The sequence below is a fragment of the Pimephales promelas genome, chromosome 3, assembly GCF_988280905.1.
Source record: "Pimephales promelas chromosome 3, fPimPro1.hap1.1, whole genome shotgun sequence".
Taxonomy (NCBI): domain Eukaryota; kingdom Metazoa; phylum Chordata; class Actinopteri; order Cypriniformes; family Leuciscidae; genus Pimephales; species Pimephales promelas.
Genome location: NC_142771.1, coordinates 8,836,560 through 8,860,910, shown reverse-complemented (window position 1 = coordinate 8,860,910; position 24,351 = coordinate 8,836,560). Strand labels below are relative to the sequence as shown.

Below are 24,351 nucleotides of genomic sequence, written 5' to 3'. Positions count from 1 at the left end.
TGTGTTTACATAATATATGTGGGGTGCACTGTCTATAATTATTTTGTGTGTATATACATCTATATATATATGAAGAGTTCAGATGCAAAAGCCTCTAAATGCCATTTGAAATTTACTTCTTTAATGATGATTTTTATCAAACTTATATATTTAAGTTCAGTAATTTCACTTAAATAACAATTAATAGGTAATTATCATTGCAATTTAAGTGAAATTACTGAACTTAAATATATAAGTTTGATAAAAATCATCATTAAAGAAGAAAATTTCAAATGGCATTTAGAGGCTTTTGCATCTGAACTCTTCATATATATATATATATATATATATATATATATATATATATATAAAATGGCTTTAATTTATAGAAGGGCTGTCAAACGATTAATCACGATCCAAAATAAAAGTCTGTGTTTACATAATATATGTGGGGTGCACTGTCTATAATTATTTTGTGTGTGTATATATATATATATATATATATATATACCGTATATAATACACACATGTGCATGTATATTTAAGAAAAAAATATTATTTAGCCTATATATAAAACATTTATATTTATATATAATATAAATTATATATAAATCTACACAGTATATACATGAAATATTTCTTAAATATATACAAGCATGTGTGTGTATTTACATATTAAAATAATATACACAGTGCGCCCACATATATTATGTAAACACAAACTTTTATTTTGGATGCGATTAATCGTTTGACAGCCCTAATTTATAGTGATTTTAGAGTTCAAATTATTTAGTGAAATATGTATTTTATATTTAATTACAACTAAATTTAATCTTCTTTACCATTTTTCTAAATGCTTTTACTTCTCCAATTATCTGTTGCGCGTCTTCGTTAAAAGTACAATGCATGCTTTCATGAAGTACAATGTTTAAGTTCAGATCTATGCTCAAAAAGCGGTGGGACATTTATCAGGTTCAACCATCAAAATTCAATTTTGCAGGATGAATGATAAATAATAAAGCACAATGGTTTGGATCTCGCAGTGTTTACAAACCCTCTTGGCGGGAAGGAACTGGTAAGGCAGGTGAACTCACGCAGGTGTCGTGTCGGAGCAGTCGCCCAAGGACACAAACAAATCACTGAGTTAACTGAACTGCAACACAGCAAGCCCAAACAGGCACAAGATGGCCGACAGCGGTTCCCACACGCCTCTGGAGCTCACAGCGCTCCAGCTACAGGAGAGGGCGGGACACAACAGGTCTGACCAGATCACACACACAACCAGAAACAACTGTGTGTGTGGCTTCAATGGACGGTCCATGAAACACTTTCCCAACAAAACCTTCTTAAAACACATTTTTTTGTAGCTGGGTTTATAGTGGAGAGCAGCAAGGAAATACGGACAAAAGTGGCGGGAACAAGACTGACACTGACTAAAAATTACGGGTGTAACAATATATCATATCACAATATATATCACAATACAGAAATGCATCATTACGTATCTTGGATTGTGACAAATAGGGATGGGCAACGATTAATCGAGATTAATCGCATCCAAAATAAAAGTCTGTATAATTATTTTTTATATATACACACACACACACACACGCATGTATATATTTAAGAAAATGTGTTATTAATATATCAAATATTTATATATAATATTAATTTTGCATAACTATATATATATAAAGTATATACGTGCAAATATATACATGCATGTGTGTGTATTTATATATACAAAATAATTATACACACACATATATTATGTAAACACAAACTTTTATTTTTCACGATTAATCTATTTAATCAAGTAAAATAATTTTACAGAGTTTTAGTGTCAGGACTACATTAAACTACTGTATAGTTGAATATAATGTATAATAATGCAATGGGGGTCCTTAAAATGCCAAATGTTCTGAGTGTCCACATATCTAGTCAGTGAAAGAGTGCAAAATAATTCAGTATTTTCAGCTTGAGGATCATTAATATTGTTATTCTGGTGTCTCTATTGTCCTGTGCGTTGGGTTTCCAGCAGTCCAAGCCTATTCATTTACACATACACAATGTAAAACCAAATTTAACATTTTAATCAACAGCTCTTTTTTAGTTAACCTTTACCATTTGTCTTGAAGTATCACAATAATATCGTATCGTGAGTTCAGTATTGTGATATGTATCGAATAAACACACAAATACACACCCCTACTAAAAATAATCATAATTTCCAAACAAGCTTCCCAAACACACTGCCAATGGTGGGCAAAACACATTTTATGAAGATTACCATCGACAAAAAGCTATTATTAGAAGCTATTTCATTGTAGCTAATGAAATATTTTTCAACTCAACAGATCAAAGGCAAATCAGCTTTAGACATCTCTAGATGATCACAAATCGATGATCACAATCGATGATCTCGTGGCATTCCCCCGCGCCCGGGAACTGGTTTGGGAGGTTAGTGATTCAGATCTACACACTCCATTGAGTCTGTCAGGACGGGGAGTTATTTTAGTGTTTGACGCTCTTCCACACCCTGAGCGAGACACAGATTCCCACATGGGATGACTTTGGCCGATCCAGATTTAAAATAGACGATTCGATGCGTTTGTAATGGCGGACGCTCGTATGTTGAGTTGAGTTAACTACGTCCAGTGCTTGACCAGAGACTTGTATAAAGCCAATACTGAGCAGTAAACTACACAATATTTACTCATTCTGAGACAATCTGCATCAACAATCAGCTTGCCAACGCCTGATCAGTGAATAATGCATTGTTGCTTTCTTGTTTTCCAACATTCATTGATTCATTGACGCCATAATAGCAGCACAGGCCATTTTAATTAGAAACCTAAGAGAAGTAAAGAATCAAATAATCATAAATAAGACTTCAATAAATAAAGAAAATTCAACTATTTTTAGCTGATTTTCAGTAATTTGTGAGAAATATTCATCCAAACTCCATTTAATATAATGAATTATTAAAAATATTATTGGTATTAGATGGAATATCATGCAGGTCTATCACTTAATGGATTTAGTTTCAATTAACTACTTCTGTTTTAATTTGATTTTAAACAAACTTTATTACTAGAAAACAATTGTTAGAAAATAACCCATTAAACATAAAAGTATTATGTAATCATTGAAAGGGATAGTTCAACCAAAAAATTAATATTGGTAACCAAAAGGTAGAGGACCCCTTGACTAGAATACCATAGAAAAAAATACTATAAAATCAACGGGGTCCATCACATTGTTTGGTTACCGGCCTTCTTCAGTGTCTTCTTTTGTGTTCAGCAGAAGAAAGAAGTTCATACAGGTTTGTATCAACACGAGGGTGTCTAAATGACGACATTTAAGACATTTCTCCTTATTTAGAACCTTCAATGGCAGAAAGAGTTCTTTAAAATAGTCAAGAACCCTATGATTCTACATGGAACTCATCTGAACCTTTCTGTATTATCCATTAACAACGGCTGTAGATTTGGGAAAACGTCTGTTGACCAGCCATTTGGTCTCAAAATAGCCAAATACTGGTTACTTAATGGGAATGGTAGGTTAATACAGCATTACTGGTTAATCATTGGTTCCAACGGCACTAGCATTGGTGGAGTTTGTGTGTGAAAAACTCTTGAGAAAACACATCTGCAACAGTCCATTAGCAGCCAAACGGCAGACAGAGAGTGAGGCGACCGCTAGGATGTTCTCATGACCCCAACACACACATCAACAAAACCTCAAACACGCCGACCTCACACAGCTGCTCGCCAGCTCCGAGACTGAAGAGAGTTCTGAAAGAGAGCTCTAAAAGACTTCTGAATGAGAGTTCTGAAAGAGAGTTCTAAAGGAGGGTTCTAAAAGGGAGAGTTCTAAAGGAGAGTTCTGAAAGAGAACCATAAAAAGAGTTCTGAAAGAGTTCTGAAAAAGAGTTCTAAAGGAGAGTTCTGAAAGGGAGTTCTAAAGGGGAGTTCTGAAAGAGAGCCCAAAAAAGAGTTCGGAAAAAAAAGAGTTCTAAAGGAGGGTTCTAAAAGAGAGAGTTCTAAAGGAGAGTTCTGAAAGAGAACCCTAAAAAGAGTTCTGAAAGAGAGTTCTGAAAAAGAGTTCTAAAGGAGAGTTCTGAAAGAGAGTTCTAAAAGAGAACCCTAAAAAGAGTTCTGAAAGAGAGTTCTGAAAAAGAGTTCTAAAGGAGAGTTCTGAAAAAGAGTTCTAAAGGGGGGTTCTGAAAGAGAGTTCTGAAAGAGAGCCCTAAAATAGTTCCGAAAGAGAGTTCTGAACGAGAGTTCTAAAGGAGGGTTCTAAAAGAGAGAGTTCTAAAGGAGAGTTCTGAAAGAGTTCTGAAAGAGAGTTCTGAAAGAGAACCCTAAAAAGAGTTCTGAAAGAGAGTTCTGAAAGAGAAGCCTAAAAAGAGTTCAGAAAGAGAGTTCTGAAAGAGAGCCCTAAAATAGTTCTGAAAGAGAGTTGTGAAAAAGAGTTCTAAAGGAGGGTTCTAAAAGAGAGAGTTCTAAAGGAGAGTTCTGAAAGAGTTCTGAAAGAGAACCCTAAAAAGAGTTCAGAAAGAGAGTTCTGAAAAGTGTTCTAAAGGAGGGTTCTGAAAGAGAGTTCTGAAAAAGAGTTCTAAAGGAGGGTTCTAAAAGAGAGAGTTCTGAAAGAGAGTTCTGAAAAAGAGTTCTAAAGGAGGGTTCTAAAAGGGAGAGTTCTGAAAGAGAGTTCTAAAAGAGAGCCCTAAAAAGAGTTTGGAAGGAGAGTTCGGAAAGAGAGTTCTGAAAAAGAGTTCTAAAGGAGGGTTCTAAAAGAGAGAGTTCTGAAAGAGAGTTCTAAAGGAGGGTTCTAAAAGAGAGAGTTCTGAAAGAGAGAGAAGAGAGTTCTGAAAGAGAATTCTGAAAGAGCCCTAAAATTGTTCTGAAAGAGAGTTCTGAAAAAGAGTTCTAAAGGAGGGTTCTAAAAGAGAGAGTTCTAAAGGAGAGTTCTGAAAGAGAGTTCTGAAAGAGAACCCTAAAAAGAGTTCTGAAAGAGAGTTCTGTAAAAGAGTTCTGAAAGAGAGTTCTGAAAGAGAAGCCTAAAAAGAGTTCAGAAAGAGAGTTCAGAAAGAGAGTTCTGAAAGAGAGCCCTAAAATAGTTCTGAAAGAGAGTTGTGAAAAAGAGTTCTAAAGGAGGGTTCTAAAAGAGAGAGTTCTAAAGGAGAGTTCTGAAAGAGTTCTGAAAGAGAACCCTAAAAAGACTTCAGAAAGAGAGTTCTGAAAAAGTGTTCTAAAGGAGGGTTCTAAAAGAGAGAGTTCTGAAAGAGAGTTCTGAAAAAGAGTTCTAAAAGAGGGTTCTAAAAGAGAGAGTTCTGAAAGAGAGAGAAGAGAGTTCTGAAAGAGAATTCTGAAAGAGAGCCCTAAAAAGAGTTTGGAAGGAGAGTTCAGAAAGTGAGTTCTAAAGGAGGGTTCTAAAAGAGAGAGTTCTGAAAGAGAGTTCTGAAAAAGAGTTCTAAAGGAGGGTTCTAAAAGCGAGTTCTGAAAGAGAGAGAAGAGAGTTCTGAAAGAGAATTCTGAAAGAGAGCCCTAAAATAGTTCTGAAAGAGAGTTCTGAAAAAGAGTTCTAAAGAATGGTTCTAAAAGAGAGAGTTCTAAAGGTTCTAGGGTTCTGAAAAGAGTTTTTGCAGTAATGCCATAGAAGCACCATTTCTGGTTCCCAAAAGAACCTCTCAACCATGTGTCGTTGCACTAATGAATCAAAATGAACAGCAAAGGATGAACATTAGCTATGCAACTGAAGCAACTGCCTCCGGGAATGATGGGAAATGTAGTTGTATTGCTCATAAACAGCTGTGCAAGCGAACTGTCCAGTGGATGATTACGATCTGCTTACGCCGTGACTCTCTAATGCTAGACTCGAGTTTTCAAGGTTCATGTTTTCCACAATTACAACATGTGTTGCCGTTCATCTCGTAAATAGTCATTAGTCCCTCTTCTGCTCGACCACCCATCTGCGTTTCTTTATCAGAGAGCGCTTGAGTTATTCCACCCGTTTCTTTCCCCATTCCCTTCATTTCTGCTCAACTTCTTTCCCAGAACTGGTCGCATCCTTGTTCTCAGAGGACACAAGACACTAAAACTCAATCAGACTGTACAGCGGTACTCAACCTGCTACATTTAATGCATTCATTCATATATTCATACAAATATTAAAAACATTATGTCTGGAATCACATCTAAATCAATTTGGATTACTTCCAAAATCAGTTAGTAACCAGATTTTGTGTGTTTTTGCTGCTTTGACTACAAACAACACTTTAAATGTATTTGGGTATACAAAGGTGCTGTTCTACAGAATCAATGAACAATCAATGAATAGCACGCATTTATGACAATAGATCGTTTATGACCTACTAGCGTTAAAAGATTGATTGATCTATTTTTTTTTTTACACAATTATTTTTTTATTTATTACATTAATTAATTTTTTACATATTTAAATTTATTTTAATTACATATTAATTACATATTTAAAATGGACATTTTGTCAGAACCGCCAGTTAATCTCATGTTTTGCATTTAGTTCATGGTTAGAATCGTGTTTCGCCTACGGTTGATGAATTATGACATTTATTTGAAGGTGTATATATTGTAATATGTTTTAGATAGTTACAAATGCATATTTTATCAACCTCATTATATATATATATATATATATATATATATATATTTCAAAATAAGAGTCCCACTGTAGTTTCAGGCTTGTTTACAATAAAAGGTTCATCAATATGAAAGTTTTTTTGTTGTTTTTTCTAACGGTTACTTGTAGTTTTTGGGCTGTCCCGTAACGAAGAAAAGATAAACACACACGCGCACACACTTTAAACAGCTTGAAGCAGTAATATTTAAAGGAAAACCCCACAATTTGATCAATTTTCATTGCAGTCCTTCACATTTCTCCATTTTTTAACTCAGGTGCATGTGTGTCAATAGTACATTCATCCAAATAAACATAAAATAAATCAAAAGAAATAATCTTTTAATCAGACTCATTGTTTTACAGACAGACTGTAATAGCTGCACATCCTCAAAGCTTGGCGTGAAAAACTTCGAGGACGTGTTCGACACAGATCCGTCTGACACACTTAAGTCTCCCGGCGCTCATGTCGCTCTAATTTTACCCGTCCGTCTCTCAAGACTTCCTTCACTACAATCGTTTCAGAGCAAAGACTCTTTCTTTAGGTCCCGCACACCAACTGTGTCATGTGATCGTTCACAGGTTCACTCAAGAATACGGATCCACTCAGTGAAACTGGCAAAGACCAGACATTATTGCTTAATACATGTTTTGCGACTGTAATATTGCACTCCAATACAGCAAAACAATATTGTGCAACAATTAAATCAAATCATCATGATTTAAAGTCATAATGTGTAAATACTTCATTTAAATCATATTTTTTCAGTCACAAGAACATCATCCCGACGCAAAACATCTTAACAGATGTTCATCAGCTCTTCACGCTAATTAAAAACACTTAACGTATAGCTTGATATATATATATATATATGTGTGTGTGTGTGTGTGTATATAAATAGATGGTAAAATATATCCGTTTAAAATAGTTTTGTTTCTGGATTCGTTAGAGCACAAGAACACATAAGGTAAACCATTCTGTGCAAATAAACAGGTTTTTATTTTATTTTATTTTTTACATCAGACTGGGAAAAAAAGACTATTTCTGGAAGCTTTAATGCACAATTCATCAATGATTCATCAAAAACGAGAGAGAGAGAGAGATGCAAAAGTCATGTGACGCACACCTACACTGTAAAAAAATATTGATGGTTTAACTTAAAAAAGTAAGTAACCTGGTTGCCTTAAAATTTTAAGTTCATTGAACTGGAAAAAGTGAGTTAATACAATGAAGGAGATTAATTTAACCATCAGAAACTCAAAATAAAAATTTAACTGAACTAAATAATTTATTTAAGTTGATTTGACAAAAGAAAAAATGTTGTGATTACTAAACTGTAAAAAAAAATATTGTTGGTTTAACTTAAAGTAAGTAACCTGGATTGCCTTAAAATTTTAAGTCGATTGAACTGGAAAAAGTGAGTTAATACAATGAAGGAGATTAATTTCATCATCAGAAACTCAAAATAATAAGTTATCTCAACTAAATAAATTATTATAAAGTTGATTTGACAAAAGAAAATATGTTGTGATAACAAATCTTGAAAATATTTTTTACAGTGATTTATGTATATAGATCAGTGTGTTCTGACTGAAGGTCTCCGAGGAAAAACACACAAACGCTCCAGTCGCCAGTTAAAATAAAACGGAATGTTCCGCTTTCCGTGTTCGGCTGTGTGTGTGAGAGAGAGAGAGAGAGCCCTCCAGCCAATCAGACGAGAGCTGCTCATTAATCAGCCACACCTCACTCATTACAGCTGTAAACATCACACCTCCTGCGGTACATGACTGAGCCTCATGACACATGGGTAATCAAGCGCTTCAAATCGGACTTCATTATGACTCTTCCACTGAAATCTGCAATAAAGGGGGTTGCTTTCCAAATACTGTCCTTCCTCGACCTCACAACTGGATCATGGATCTATTCTTACACAAACAACTGAACGTGTGAAGGGCTTCGCGAACACTAGGCTTCTCACCCTGAACCTGAAGATTTATGAGAGAGAGAGAGAGAGAGAGAGAGAGACAGGAAACCATAAACAAAAAAGAGGAAATGACAAAGCAGAGCCTGACACCGAACTCCTGCCCGTCTGAGAATGTGTGAGGGTGTCACATGATCAGCAAAGACACACACAGACATTAATGATACTGATCGATCGCTGAGATTTATAGACAATATAATTACAACAATGTATTACATATACATATGTATAATGAATTTACAAATGCATTATAATTAATAAAAAATAGTGCAAATATTTTTTTTACATTTTAACACATATTTACATATTAATAATAATACATGTGCATTAAACTTCACTCAATATTTCATATGCAGATTCATTTACTAAGTATTAATTTAATTTAAACAAACAGTTAATTAAATAATATACAATGAATAAAGTATTTATAGTTTAATGCATAGTTAATACATGCATGTATCCATTACAAATAATAAATATAATGCATACAATAAAAAAATAAATATATGTATATTAAAATACTGACAATAAATAAAACTATTCTAGTTTATAAATACTTACGTTTATTAATAATTGTAAAGTATTTATACGAATGTAAATAAATCTCAATTTACACATTTATAATTAAAATTAAATAATCAAATCATTTTTTTTATTTCCACATTAAAATGTTTTATGTTCATACATATGAATAATAAAATCATTTATTAACATTAAACAGAACAATAAACATTAATTTATTTTATAATAATAATTTAACTTAATTTATTTAAGAATAAAAAATTTTATAATTAGCAAATAATAATGCATATAAATATATTACACAGCATTACATATGAATATTTATAAGTATTTTTAATTAAAAATAATATTTTTTATATAATAAGCAAAAAAAAAATCTATATTTTTTATTTGCACATTAGTTGGTCGCGTTTAACGGGTTTATTTACACTGTGGGGTTTATTTCCCAGTAATAATGACCTGAGATATCTGTATATTATCCCCGGATCTCTGTTTATCAGCACAGACTGTTGAAAGAGTTCAGCTTTATAACATCAGGAGACGTTAATCTAGTGGTCAAGATCTACGAGTGTTCTGTGTTCGGCATCTTATCTCACTCTTATCTGCGTTTGATGACGCCACACCCAATCAAATCAAAGCTCAAAGTCTACGAGCTCTGAACGGACCCTGACCCGTCCCGCACCGCGCCATCATATCTGCAACAGGAAGTGACATCGTGAGCCTGGCACTCAGCCAATCAGCAGGGGGGAATGAGTCTGCAGTGCATCATAATGCAGTCATGCAGCAAATCATGCGCTGAACGCCATGAATGGAGGAGAACACATGTGAATGCGAAACGTGCAACGCTGTGTTTGTCTGGATGTCAGCTCGTTTCCTGCAATTGTTGCGCTCTACGACTACGCAGGTGCATTGTGGGAGGGGACCCTCGATAGGAAAGAAAAGACAACCAAAAAAGGAAAAGGAGGATGAAGAGGAATTGTATGGACACTCCCGAGAGCCTGGAAACGACGACAGCGGTGGGAACGTAGAAAAACCAGACAGGCTTCACTGTGGAAACACTTTCCCCAATCATTTATATCAGGGACGACGACATACAGGAATATGAATATGATATCGCACCTAAAGTCATCATTCTGGCATCATGCACTCGTGTCGACACATGGACAAAAAACACTGAGACATTTTACAGATTACTTTTAAATACATTTATTTAAGGAACTTATTCATTTAATTTAAAATATATATAATGTATTTATTATATATTTATTCATTTTAAATAAATGTATAATTTTTTATTAATTTAATACAATATTTATTGTATATTTATTAATTTTAAATAAATGTATAATTATTTATTAATTTAATACAATATTTATTATACATTTATTAATTTTAAATAAATGTATAATTATTTATTAATTTAATACAATATTTATTATATGTACTAATAGTATTTAATAAAAAATAAATTATAATACATAACATAAATAAATAATAATAAATATAACATTTATTATTATATTAAACTGTCAAAATCTGAAACAGACAGAAGAGTCTAATCAGCAAATACAAAAATAGATATGATCTCTGATATTTCTAAAAAAAAAAAAAAAGATAAACAACAGACATTCTCCGAGTCATTTATTTATTAATAATAAAATGTCCATTAATTTATTTTAATATTTAAAAAGACACATTTAAATTAAATTGTATTAATTTAATATATTTCTAATTTATTTATTAATATATAATATTTTCAATCATTTATCAATGATTTACTTAATATTAATTTAGAAATAAATTCATATTTATTTACATCTAATAAAATACATAATAATAAATAAATATAAAAAATATAATTATACTGAATGTAATAGTAATAAAATACGATAATTTACAACATAATCAGCAAACAAAGACCACACAAAAAAACAGGCATGATCTTATTTCTAAAAACAAACCATAATATATATCCATTAATATTAAAAAACAAAAACATTCAGACATTCTTCTAAAAATCTCCCTATGTGTTGAAAGAAAGTGACCCGAGGGTCAGAAAATTATCATTTTAAGGTCAACTATCCCTTTAATTGAGCTTTGCTTCCCATGAAGCACTGCAAATGATGTAATCCCATAAAACAACAACGCTCTATGGAGAGAAACAATGGGATTGTGACTCCCAGAGTTCAAATGCAGACAGAAAACACAGAGGATTTCAGGACACCATCAGAGGAAATGACATGAATCAGGTGGATGACATCATCCAGGCGAGACGTTCACTCATCACTGGACCTCACACCTGAACATGACCTCATCATCGCCATCAAACCCTGCAGCGCCTCGCATACTTTACCCACAATGCCACGGGCTCTGAAAGCAGGGTAAACAACATCTGAAGCTGGATAAAGCCTGCAGGTCCACACCTGTTCCACCTCACACACTATTGTGCTTGTGGATTAACATCTATCCGTTTTCCCTCCGCTGATCCCGGCAAAGCCAACAAAAAACACCTTTTAAGCACGTAACGCTGCCATTAAGTTATGAAAACATAGTTTCGGATTGATCTCTGGACGTTCAAAGTGTTTTAAAATGCTTCTATTCTTGGCGATTTGGAACGTTATGCGAACATTCCATTTTCCAAGCATTATTGGAATGTTGCTTTTGAACATTCTAAAACAAACTTAGGGACGCACCATATATCGGTATCGCCCGATATATCTTTCGTTTTTAACGTTAGCGTTAAAAAAGATTTGGCCGATATATTAAAGCCGATTAATAATCTGTTATTTCCTTCAACTGAGACTCTTCAGATGCGCACTGTCCAAAACGATGGTTTTGAACAGCTTAAAATATGATTGGAATTAGAGCCAGACCGATATATCGGCAGGCCGATATTATCGGCCGATATTAGGCATTTTCCAAACTATCGGTATCGGCAGTTATAATGGCCGATAAATGAATATTTCAAAAATAAAATAAAAACGGACGAAACACGCTTGAACCATGTCATGAGTGTTGGAGTTGTATAGTTTGTCCACCAGAGGGCACTCTACACCGCTCCTGTTGGCAACAGTCGTTGAGTTGGTCACGATACATACATTGCTTGAATAACAATTAAAAGAACATCCCCATCAGTTCTCTTAACTCAAATAAGCATGACAAAATTTGTGGCCGGCGGAAGTTTCCTTGGCCAGTTATATTGAAAATGTATGTTTTACAATTTGCAGTATGACGTAATCCATTGCTAAATTATGGTTCATCACAGACTAGCTAACCATAAAGCTAGCTAATGCCACTATCATCAGTCTGTTCTGTTGTGATAATAAAATAAACTTTTAGAAAGTTTCTTTTTAAAATGCATTATCATATTATTTTGGTTAAAACTCATAAATAACTACAAATAACTAATGTTAGGGCAATCTGTTAATGTTTTGTTGCGCCTTTCTGAAATAAAAAATAAAAAAAATATCATCGGCATATCGGATTTTAAAACAAAAAAATATTTGTATCGGTATCGGCATTCAAAATCCTTTATCGGTCGGGCTCTAATTGGAATCACTTATAAAAAGAAAATACAGTAACGTGCAGTGCAAGTCCGTCATATCGGCTACATAAAATTAAAATGAGATTATAATTTCGTGTGTTTGGGACATTCATTTTAATGGTGAGACTTGTTTTTTGTAATCAGGCTTTCAAAAATAATATAAAAAATTTGGATGAATATTTATTGGCCAATATATCGGTTATCGGTTTTCAAACATAAAGTTATCGGTACCGGACCAAGTTTTCATATCGGTCACAAAATTCCAAAAAAAAAAAAAGTTAATAATGTTTTTGTGCTGACATTTTGAGGACGTAATTAAAGACCCGATAACATTGAACAGACGTTTTATTAATGTTACTGGAAGAGCGTTTGTTCATAACTTTGTCTTGCCGGAACGTTAGCTAAAGTTATGAGAGCGTTCCCTGTTCGCTGGGACATTTCTCAGGAAACACGGCCATTTAACTCGCGAGTCTCCTGAGGATGCAGAAAGATGGCGGTGAGAGATCAACACAAAACTCTTTATGAGATACACAGAGGCGGAGTTCAATACAAATAGTAAAGCAACAATTTATTTTATAAAAGAAAGCAACAAGTAACTACCGTGATGTTACCGCAATTTGCATTGGGACTAAGACCCTCAGCACATGGTGAAATCCCTGCAATGCATTGGCTTTGCTGCTCTAATATACACTGAAATCACACAATAAAGCTGAAAATCTTTTAGTTTGTCACATTACAATGATTCCAGTGCAGTATAGCTATCAGCTTACTTCATATGTAAGCATTTGTATTTCAAAATGTTCCAATCTATGAGTGTTTGATGAAATGAGTCATAAAGGGAGATAAATGTGGTGAATGGTATTGCCTCTGGCTGTACAGTACATTTTGGAAAATATGTCTTTTTTTGGAAAATGTTGTGCGTATGGTGTGTTTGAGTCCTCTTGGGAACCTGGGAAGTCGATTTTACAACATCAGGTGCGTTCAAAACACTTTTAAACAATAAAAAGGGACATAATACTGTAGTCGCATCCAATTGTGTGTGTCCATCATACTTTCTCACTGGAAAACTGTTTCCCAATCGCAATTACGTTCAATGAGTAAATATGATGTTTTGACATGGCTTGCATACACCAACGTTAGTAGTATCCCAAACATAACAAACGAGAACAACTAAAACAAAATGCAGAATAAAACCAGCATGTGCTTAATGGGTCACAGCGTCCTAGACACACTCTCCCTCACAGGAAACCAGGTCACTCACTCTCTCTCTCACACACACACACACACACACACACAGCAGACGTCCTCTAAGAAAGTGAAACAGGTTAGTCTATGTTAATATTTGCATAATTGTGTGATGTAAACTACACCACAACTAAATCAAAAGCAAATCAGTACATGAATATTAAGCTGACGTCATCGCGTGAACTAACAGTCAATCGTTCAATGACTAACTTCAGTTCTTCACGAACATCCTGTTCACTTTCTAGTCGTCGTCGTGTAAACCATAAATATGTACATCTATGGTAAGTTATAATGAGTAAAGTTAAAGTCCGGTATGCTATTTAACATAAACCTTCCCTAAAGTACAACACAAAGCAATTTATTTTTAAAACTTAGAGTTGACACTGTACTACAAAGTCGGCCTAAACCGCACGAGCTCGCGCAGCGCGCTCCCACGGACGGCCGTGTGCGCGCTTTACAATATGAAAAAATATAACATAAACTGTCAATTTTACGTTGTATGCACAATCTGTTATATATTATACAGTTTTACATAGCGCACGCAAATACAGTAAATACACTCAATGAAATTTGAGAGCGCACGCGCGCTCCGCGTAACCTACTTATAAACGTCACTTGCCCAGAACTCCCTAAAAAGTGTCAGAAACCGTTCAGGACCTCCCGTGTGCACGTTAATGTTCCCACCCCGGTAATAATTCGTAAATTCAGTTTTGTCATGCTGGCGCTCGTGCGGGAACGGAAAACGCACCGCTCGGCCCAGACTAGTTCAACGCGAGCGATGACGTAATGAGCGTCCGTGAAACATCTCTCGTCATTATAAGTTACTTCAAGCTCACTTCGCACTGCACGATAACGGTTTTATGTCCCGTTAACGCATTTCCGCGAGCCCGGAGACCCCGTTAAGGCCCGCGCGAGCCGGTGAGCACGAGCACTTCCTGAAACTCACCTCGCGTCTGTTGTGGCTGCATGATCTGAGATCTGACGCGTCACAGGTTATCAGCTCCCACTCGCACGGAATATAGAAGACGCGTTATGATTTCTAGCTCTATAAGTTTGAAAGTGCAGTGAAATCAGGTCGCGTCAGTGAGTGAGTGAGGTCGCGCGCTGCGCGCTTCCTGCTTCTGTGGAGAGAACGGTAACATTCAAACCGGTACCGTTTAGGAAGGTTTACCTGCTAATCAGATGCAGACGCTCGGAGTTCGGGAGGACGGTTGTCAAAAACTCCAGGGATTCAGTTTGGATTCGTGTCGCTGCGCTCAAAACTTCAATATTCAATCCACAGCAACTGCGCACAAGTTTTCTCTTTTTTTTTCCCTCCTTTCTTTCTCTTCCCTCCCTCTTCCACTCAGTAGTTGAACTCCGTCCTGCTGAAATGGTTCGGGGTGCGGTCCCGGTGGGGGGCGTGGCCTGCACTGCGCGTCACCGCCTCTCGTCCAATCACAGCCCATTCGCTCTGCATTCTCAAGGGCTTCGGCCAATCACAGGCGGCGTGTGGGCGTGACGAAGCGGCAAAGTTCGCGTCAGAGAGTGAACTTGAAATAGTTGGAGCCGCAGCCAGGGGCCCGTATGTGTGTTTAATGACTGAGGTATGTGCGCGACTTTGGGCTTTGTGACCATATAAGTCGCCGGACCGTGTTTACACACACACACACACTCACACACTCTCACACACACATATACACACACATAAAGGAATGTCTGGAATCAGGAAATTTCTTCACAAAAACTTTCTTTTGATAAGTAATGAGTGGCAGTGTTGACATGCATTCCACAATATGAAGCGTTTATTTTATTATTTTAAAAGTTTATTTTTTGTCTTTATCTCTCTGTCTATCATATGGGTTTGTATGCATTTTTTATTGAAACAATTTAATATACGTATAGCTTAATCTATATGTAAAATCTATAATATATATATATATATATATATATATATATATATATATATATATATATATATATATAATTTAATAGTTTTTTGTTTTATTAGCAAGTTATTAATTTTATTAATATCTGAGTTTATATATATATATAATTTAATAGTTTTTTGTTTTATTAGCTATTAATTTTATTAATATCTGAGTTTTATATATATATATATATATATATATATAGGCCTACATGTGTGTGTATTTGTCTTTTTTATTATCACGATATTAACTTTTTTGTCATATTAATTTCTGAATATTTGAACAGGATATATTGCCATCTGAGGTGTTGTGGAATTCAAAAACATACCGAAACTTATTCAAAACATCCCAAATATGAAAAATATCAAATATCAAATCACACAAAACCTGAATGATATCTGCACATCTCTGCAAAAAATAAACATATGCGAAAGCCTTGATGGGTTATCTGCTCTAGCTATTAGCCTACATAATTTGTATGTTTTAAATATTATTGTCTAATTTATTTATTATTTGCATGTATTGTATTTGCAATATACAACACAGCTGTTGTAAATGAGCCGTAAGAATATTTCTCATGTAAGTTGCTTTGAATACAAATTGAATACAAGCAAATGCAAACGTGTGTTCACAGGAGAGATTGTCATGCAGGAATCAGAGCGGTGTAAAAGCACACGCATGAATGGTCGCACGCGGAGTCTCGCTTCACTGAAGTATCCGAGGAATGCAGGATGATGTCCAGGGAAAGGGACGCGGGACCTGCCGGGAGTCTTTATCAGCACTCCAGGAATGTTTGTGGAAGAGCCTCGGCCGTCCTGAATCATCGCTTACTCTCTCTCCGCTCGGGAGGATCAGTCCAGCGTCTCTGTGCTGATTGGCCAACTGGAGGAATCTTGAACGCAATGTCAAAGGTCTGTAACACACACACACACACTTAAACACACACAAACACTGAGCGATACCAGATGAAGAGAGACAGACTGAGAGAGAGAGACAGATTACCAAATAAGGTCACTTCTGACCTCTCTCTCTCTCTTTCTCTCTCTTGCAGATGTGTGTGTGTGTGTGTGTGTGTGTGTGTGTGTGCCGCCCTGTCTGGGTGTGTCCCGGCCGCTGGGTGTGTTTCCCTGTGAATGCATTCATGCAACGTCTGCAGTGTGTTTGCAACCTTTGTGCTTTTCTTTATTTCTGAGAGACGAGTTTTAATGTCTGTTGTAACGCGAGCTATTTGTGTGTACGCCGCTCCCATGATCCTTTCTCTCAGCGTGTGTGTGCTTCTGTGTTTGTCCTTAAGTGGCTCCAAAGAAAACCTCAGAATAATTAAAAACAGCAGCATCAACAGAAGAAGAGCGAGATCAGGCCATCACATTCTGATCTGTGTGTGTGTGTGTGTGTGTGTGTGTGTGTGTGTGTGCAAAACACTAAATTCCTCTCTTTGTTTACAGAAAATATATTGTTTGCTTATGTATTATTTGTCATTTAAACACTCCTTACATCTGTCACTCGCTCGACCGCACACTGTTCTCTCTCTGCTGTGTGTGATTTCACTGTGAGGGAGGCGGCAAGGGCCAAATTTCACAAGAAAGGGAACTTCTCGAAATCATTCCCGATCCGAGTGAGTCAACTAGCGTCCGGTCGACCGGTGCTTCCTGTGCTCTGATTGGAGGAGAGCGGGCGGGAGGACACACACACAAAAAAATGCTACTGTGAAAAACTGTTAATTTGGTTAACAGAAAGTTTCTGTGTACTATACGGTGAATAACTGTGATAGATCTAACCGTACACAGTAAACTACCGTTACTTTTACCATTTTGGAAGAGAAAATTGTGTAATTTACAGTGAAAACCCACGACTCCCTGCATGACACCTCACGTTTGGTGTTGTACTGTTTCTTCATAGTTTTTTTTGTTGTTAAATGAATGTTTGTTGTATTTTAAAATGTCCATGTGTCACTATGATGGTGATTAGTGTGTGTTTGTGTGAATGACAACTTCTATTTAAAGGGATACTCCACTTTTTTGGAAATAGGCTCATTTTACCACTCCCCCAGAGTTAAACAGTTGAGTTTTCCCGTTTCTGAATGTATTCAGCTGATTTTCTGATATTTAGAAGAATATCAGCAACCAGACAGTTTCTGGTCTCATTGACTTCCATAGTAGGAAAAATATATACTATGGAAGTCAATGAGACCAGCAACTGTCTGGTTACTGATATTCTTCTAAATATCAAAAAATCGTCTGAATACATTTGAAAACGGTAAAACCCAACTGTTTAACTCTGGGGGAGTGGTAAAATGAGCCTATTTCCAAAAAAGTGGAGTATCCCTTTAACGGTGTTAACTATCTTGTTGAAGACCTGCTTGTGATGAGCTTTGACCAAGGGGGTAATCCATCGACCGGAAGTTGAAGCCTCGCGGGAGCTGCCATCTTGTAGCAGAACTTCACTTGCGTTAGCATTCCCATTGACTCCAATTCATTTTGGCGTCACTTTGACGGCGAATAACTTTACATCTGAGGCGTCTGAAGACCCCATTTGTCCTTTATTTATTTCTAAAGAAACACGACAATGTATAAAATGCTCCATTACCTTGTAGATTATGTTATGGCCCCGTAGAAGCAGTTTTAGTGAAACGATTGCGTCATACCCACGCGACTCTCTGTTGCACAGTTGAGAGATTACCGTATGGACAGGAGGAGAAGCTCGCGCGCAATCGGGGAAACGTGGAGGCAAAATGACAAAATAATTAATCATAACACCTAGCAAAAGTGTCTCCTGCTCCTCGCTCATGGACAGCTCCTATTCACACTCTCCGCCTCTGCATGTTTCGGAAGGGAATGATTCAGATTTCTCATGCCACAGCACTAGAAGACAGACGGGTTGCTCACGTCACATCTACGTCGTCAAGACGAAGTGCTAAAAGTGCTAAAAAAATCGCCAAAAACGGGCTTCAATCGTCTCAATGGAGTTTCAATGACATCGCTTTGTCCATTTCTTATACTGTCTATGGCTTTGACTCATCATGTGACTCTCATTATCACTGCTGTGATTGGTGGTTGTCAGTGTATTACAATTAGCCTGGATGCCAGCCCGAACTCCGCCCACAACATTTTTTTGGTCGGGAAGTTCGGTCTGGACTCGATCCATTGAGGAGAAATTATGATCAGGCAAAAAACGTTCGGGCCAATCAAATTGCCAGGGCGGGCTTTATATGATGATGGACAGGTGATCTGCAGAGACGAAATCATCACGTTATCAAAGACCGCTAACTAGTTTCCCTCAGAGATGACTGCAGCGGGAGAATTGAGATGTATAGATTTCGCTGTTGTGAAATAAATTGACAGCGCATTAATTTTAATAAACAAACAGAAAACTGCAATCAAGGCATTTGTCGATATTTTTGCCGTCGTTCCTATATGATTTAGGAAAAGTGTAGGCTAACTTATCAGCTGGCTCTGACAGTCGCTAAGAAGATGGGACGTAATGAAAAGCCTGTGGTCGTTGTGGTTTCTCTTTTGGTCGCACTCAGAGGAATAAGTAAAAGAAGCAACACTCGTTATTTAACTTCTAAAATAAGTAAAGTTATGCTACGTTCTGTAGTTGATAACTGTATGCTAAGTAGTTCACTTACTGCGTTGCTCTGATTGGTTGTAGGTTTACCGACTATCCAATTGAATGCAGAGTTTTTTTGTTTTTATTTCCTGGTTCGGTTAAGACACGCCTCATAATCAAAGCTCTACGGAGGAGTTTCAGACTCATATTCCGACAAGGACTATATCGGGCTATATTACAATGGTACAAAACATGTAAATACTACTCTAGGCTGGTAAAATAACATTATATAAGATCAATTTAAATAAGTCTGTAAAACCTAAAATGTAGCTACCATATTTTTTTTTGGTTGATTTCTGGCAGTCAGCTTTTTTTACCGTAAATTCACACTCACTCTCTCTCTCACACACACACACACACACTTTGCTCAGCTAACATTATTTGCTTTATTTATAGATCATTTATATATATTTTTGTCCTCAATATTGAGAAAGATCTTTGTATGATATTTTGTGTTTATCTACACACACACACACACACACACACACAAACTTTTATGTTATATGTGATGTATGTTAATCACGGTTAATCGATTTGACCGTTTTTAAGTAATAAAAAAAGAATCATAAACTTGTTGGTCCCAGATTTTTTATTGTCTGCAGTGATCCAATGGGATAAATCCTGTTGTCCACGTCACGCAGCATTCATTGGCCGTCGTTCATTACTTCCCCTCAGTCAGTCTCTCTCCTGTCACACTACAGACAGCTTCACAGTCACACGAGTGTGAGGAAATCTGTCGTAAAGTTGTCCAAGTGTTGAGTACTACTTGTCAAAATATAATATTAATCTCGAATTTGACGAGCTTGAGGGTTGAATGTTGTTTTCAGCTAAACACACACACATTATCACTAGCATCTGAGGTATCCCAGATAGCAAATTGGCCTTGGGCCGGATCTGGCTTAATTTCGGCTGAGATTTTGGCCCACATACCGCATGGAATTACGGGCCAAGGTTGGCCCAAGTGCTGTTTGCCGTAAGTCAACCAGATCAAAGCCGTGAGCAAACCAAAACTCGCCCAGAGCTTTGCAGTGTACCCAGATATTACCCAGAACTGGGCCAAAACAACGCCGTACTCCCCATATGTCAGCCAGACAAAAGCCAAACTGCCACCACCTTTAGGCCAGAACTCAGCCACATCTTATCCAGAAGCTGCAGAAAACAGCCATAACTGGGCCAATATTATACCAGAGTCCCCAAAACTGAACCAGAAATTATTCCTGTGTAAAACAAGGTATAATAAAAAAAATGACACTACAGAAATGCAAAGAACAATATTTTATTGAGAAGGGAAGACAATCTCAGCCAGATAAAAGGATAAACAACAAAATACAAGCCAATACTAGAGTAAGACAAAACAAAATATAACTATAATTCACATTACAAGAATAATAAAAAGACAGCAATAAATTAAAATGTAACAAAAATGTGTATGTGGCATTCTTAAATAATGAGATACAAAAATTAACAAAAATATGTTGGCCGAGAGATCTCAAAGTCCTGCAACAGAAGAAAACATGCAAACAAGAAAAACACCAGCAAGTCAAGACATCAGTTTCACAACACACATGCTGCAAATACAATGCAAACAATAAATAATAATAAAAATAAAACAATGAACACCATTGTCGAGTAGATATTTGTTGGCCGGACATTTGGAGAGCATTTATGTATTTGGTTGTGTTTTAGCACATGTGATAAAGATGTTCTTATTTTACAGGGGTTTTTTTCTGTTTGCATCCATTTTCTTCTGTTGCAGAATGTTGAGACCTCTCAGCCACCGTACTAAAAAGCAACAGAAACCAAGCAATACATTAAATTCATACAAACAGTAAAGCAAAAGTGTAAATGTGTCATGCATGCCACACCACCACTGCTATGACACATGCTATAGTATCCTTACACTAACAGTGAATATATGATGAAAAATACTAAATGAAATCTTACATCTTATTAAAAGTACTAAATGAAATCTTACATCTTATTAATCGGTCATCACTTGAGAGGCTTTTTCTCTGTGGTCTGGGTGTTTCATGATGCCATGGTGACTGTATTGCCTGTCTGTGAGACTGTAAAGTTAAATCCTGTTGCCTGCGATGTTCTGTGAGGTCTTGTGAACTTCTCTACTTGCCATGGCTGCAGTAGCCTCCTCATCGGGGTCATTTTCATCCATTAGTCGCCTGTTTCATCTTTAGGAAAGGTACATTTTTTTAATGATTACTAAATTTGATTAAGAAAGTGTGGTATGGTCATGTAAAGACTATTCAGTGACAAATTCCCTTTTTGCAATTCAAAAAGAAATGTGCATTATAATGTGTTAAACTGCACAAATATATAAGGACCTGTAAGAAAGGTCTATGTTAATGAATTAACGTTAAAAAATAGTCAATCTTACTTTATTTTCCGTTTTGGTGGCCTCAGAAAGATCAGCTGTTGTTCAGCAAGAAGCAGCTTCCGATGTTCTTCACTATGTTAATTTTCAATGAAAAACAGAATTCAAACATCAATTCTATTTCCTCTCCAACATAAAAACAAATAAAATCCAACCACACAAACCCCCCAAAAATCGTATCTAGTAATGCGCTATAGATTAAAATCCACGTGTTAAGATAGTGAAAAACTATAAACTTACCTTGATCATGTAGCTATTAAAACTTCAAAAGATAAAACCAACACAGCGTGAATGTCGAAGTTAGAACAACTAACTTAGTTATTTGAATTTCACCGCGACTGCGTTGAGTTGCTGAATAGCTGCTACGCAACTTCCGGATCCTCTGGTAGGCGGGATGGTGTCACTGGGTGCATTCTGGGAAAAGTAGTCTTTTTGCAAAGCGGATTTAACACTGTACATGTAAATCAACTACAATTTCCATGATGCATTGCAAACCAGATTGTATCAGCAGCCACAGACGTCGCATCGACTGCCGCGTGGTTTGCTCACACTGCTCTAAAAACACGCAAGTTTCCCGGAGATTTTTAAAAACAGAACCACGTTTTATTTAACCGATTTCAATGGTTTACGTGGAGAACATAAATGTTTATTCTCCAAATACTTACAATAGGCTATGTATAGGCTATTTTATGGAGATTATATAATTTTTTTATTGAGGAATTGTGAAAACTCAAAGCATGGGTGGTTTTTGCTTCAAAAAATCATAGTTTAACCATGGGTTTTTGTAGTACATCTGTAGGCTACCTAATAAATTCCCCAAAAAGTGAATTTTTGTGTGTGTGTGTGTGTGTGTGTGTGTGTGTGTGTGTGTGTGTGTGGCATATTGATTACCATTTGGATAACCACAAAGTAGCCTACTCTTTCAGTTCCATTCAATCTTTTGTCTATGCTGCAGACTGAACCATTTGTCTTCAGTCATTTTGCAAACATCTTTTTTTTTTCCATTCTGCAATCTGCACATTATCACCTCCTTAACCCCCCCCCCATTAAAATAATCTTGCCAATAGAATAATCAAGGCTTCTTTCCTTAAAACCTGCCTGTGTAAAAGAGAACTATTTGCATACATATCTATATGTATTTTTAACTAGGTCTATAACAAACTTATTTCATTTTATTATTTTTAACAAAATTAACCCTATTTATGAGGTTGCATTATAATTATGTCTAAAATATGAACCAATTTAACACCACATCTTACACGGCTATTTTACAGTACAGCACTTTCATGAGGTCTGTTATTTGCTCAGCCAACCAAAACCCAACCAGATCTCAGCCAAAAATGTCCTTATTCTGGCAGACCGAACTCAAGCCAAAGCTTAGCCAAACAGATACAATTTGATTTGTTTCTTTTGGTTAGCCAGACTCCAGCCAGAGCTTAGCCTAGTATTGTTTGACACAAGAGTGTGAAAAAAACAGTGCCAGAATTAAGCCAGAAGTGCCGAATATAAGCCAGACTCGGCCCAGACTTTGTTGCTATCTGGGATGTGGCTCAATAAGAACAACGCGAATAAGCACACTTCTCCTTTCAAGCCAAACAGCCTGAGAGAGAGAAAAAATAATTATACGTGAGAAAGGGAAAAGTGACGGGAGTGTGAAAGACAGGAGAGCGCGGAGGAATGCTCTGTGTTTTTGCCTTATATGGTTACAGAGAGAGAGAGAGAGAGAGAGAGAGAGAGAGAGAGAGAGAGAGAGAGAGAGAGAGAGAGAGAGAGAGGCGTGGTCTATTGTTTCAGAACGAAAAGAGTTGTTGAGTTTCTTTCTCTCTCTATTCCGTCATTCTTTCACTTCTGTCCTGTCCAGTTTGACACACGCGGACAACGCGCCTCAGTAACGCGAACATCGCGCGCCTCTCAGCAGCGCATCTCTTCACGATCGTCCCGATACTGGAGATCATGGAGTTCAGAGACTTTATCCAGCACTTTCTACACTAAAGCGACGGGTTAATCAGCTCTTCTAAGCTCATGGAGACTTGATGATGGATAAATTGTTTCACCTCCAAATAAAAAGTTAAAAACAAAAAATAAGTCGCATATGTTTTGATTCTGATCTCTTTTTGTAGGCTATTTAGTCGCGACTCGCGAGTGTCGTTAACAAAACTATACTAAAATAATATATATATATATATATATATATTATTTTAGTATAGTTTTGTTATATATATATATATATATATATATATATATATATATATATATATATATATATATATATATATAAACTCGTGGATACCTAATGATGTTCAAATTGTTTAGCCTTAAAATCTTAAGATAAAAACAAGAATTTATGAATTATTGAATAAGAATCATTTATTCGATTTTTTTATTTTATATGTGTGTATATATATATATGTATATATTTGTATATATATATATATCTTAATGACAGGTTACTCGAATAACACTGAGCTCTATGGAGAGGAAGTGCTCGTGGCGTGGCTGATGATGTGAGGT

At 36.1% G+C, this 24,351-nt stretch overlaps 1 protein-coding gene and 1 long non-coding RNA gene across 3 annotated transcripts in view; both read right to left on the bottom strand.

Annotated features, from left to right (window-relative positions):
- Positions 1-15,304, bottom strand: part of myh9b (myosin, heavy chain 9b, non-muscle) — a 73,720-nt gene extending 58,416 nt beyond the window's left edge. The window contains exon 1 of one of the 2 annotated variants that reach the window (XM_039687540.2): positions 15,104-15,304. The gene's annotated coding sequence lies outside the window, so the exon portion shown is untranslated. The remainder of the gene's footprint in view (positions 1-15,103) is intronic. The other variant, XM_039687538.2, reaches the window with a different exon arrangement.
- Positions 15,305-20,711: 5,407 nt separating this feature from the next.
- Positions 20,712-22,663, bottom strand: LOC148981962 (uncharacterized). Its single transcript, XR_016153597.1, has 4 exons — positions 22,081-22,663; positions 21,844-21,915; positions 21,427-21,637; positions 20,712-21,233 (listed from the first exon to the last, which is right to left on the bottom strand). It is a non-coding gene; the product is annotated as an uncharacterized LOC148981962 (long non-coding RNA).
- Between the last annotated feature and the right edge of the window lie 1,688 nt (positions 22,664-24,351).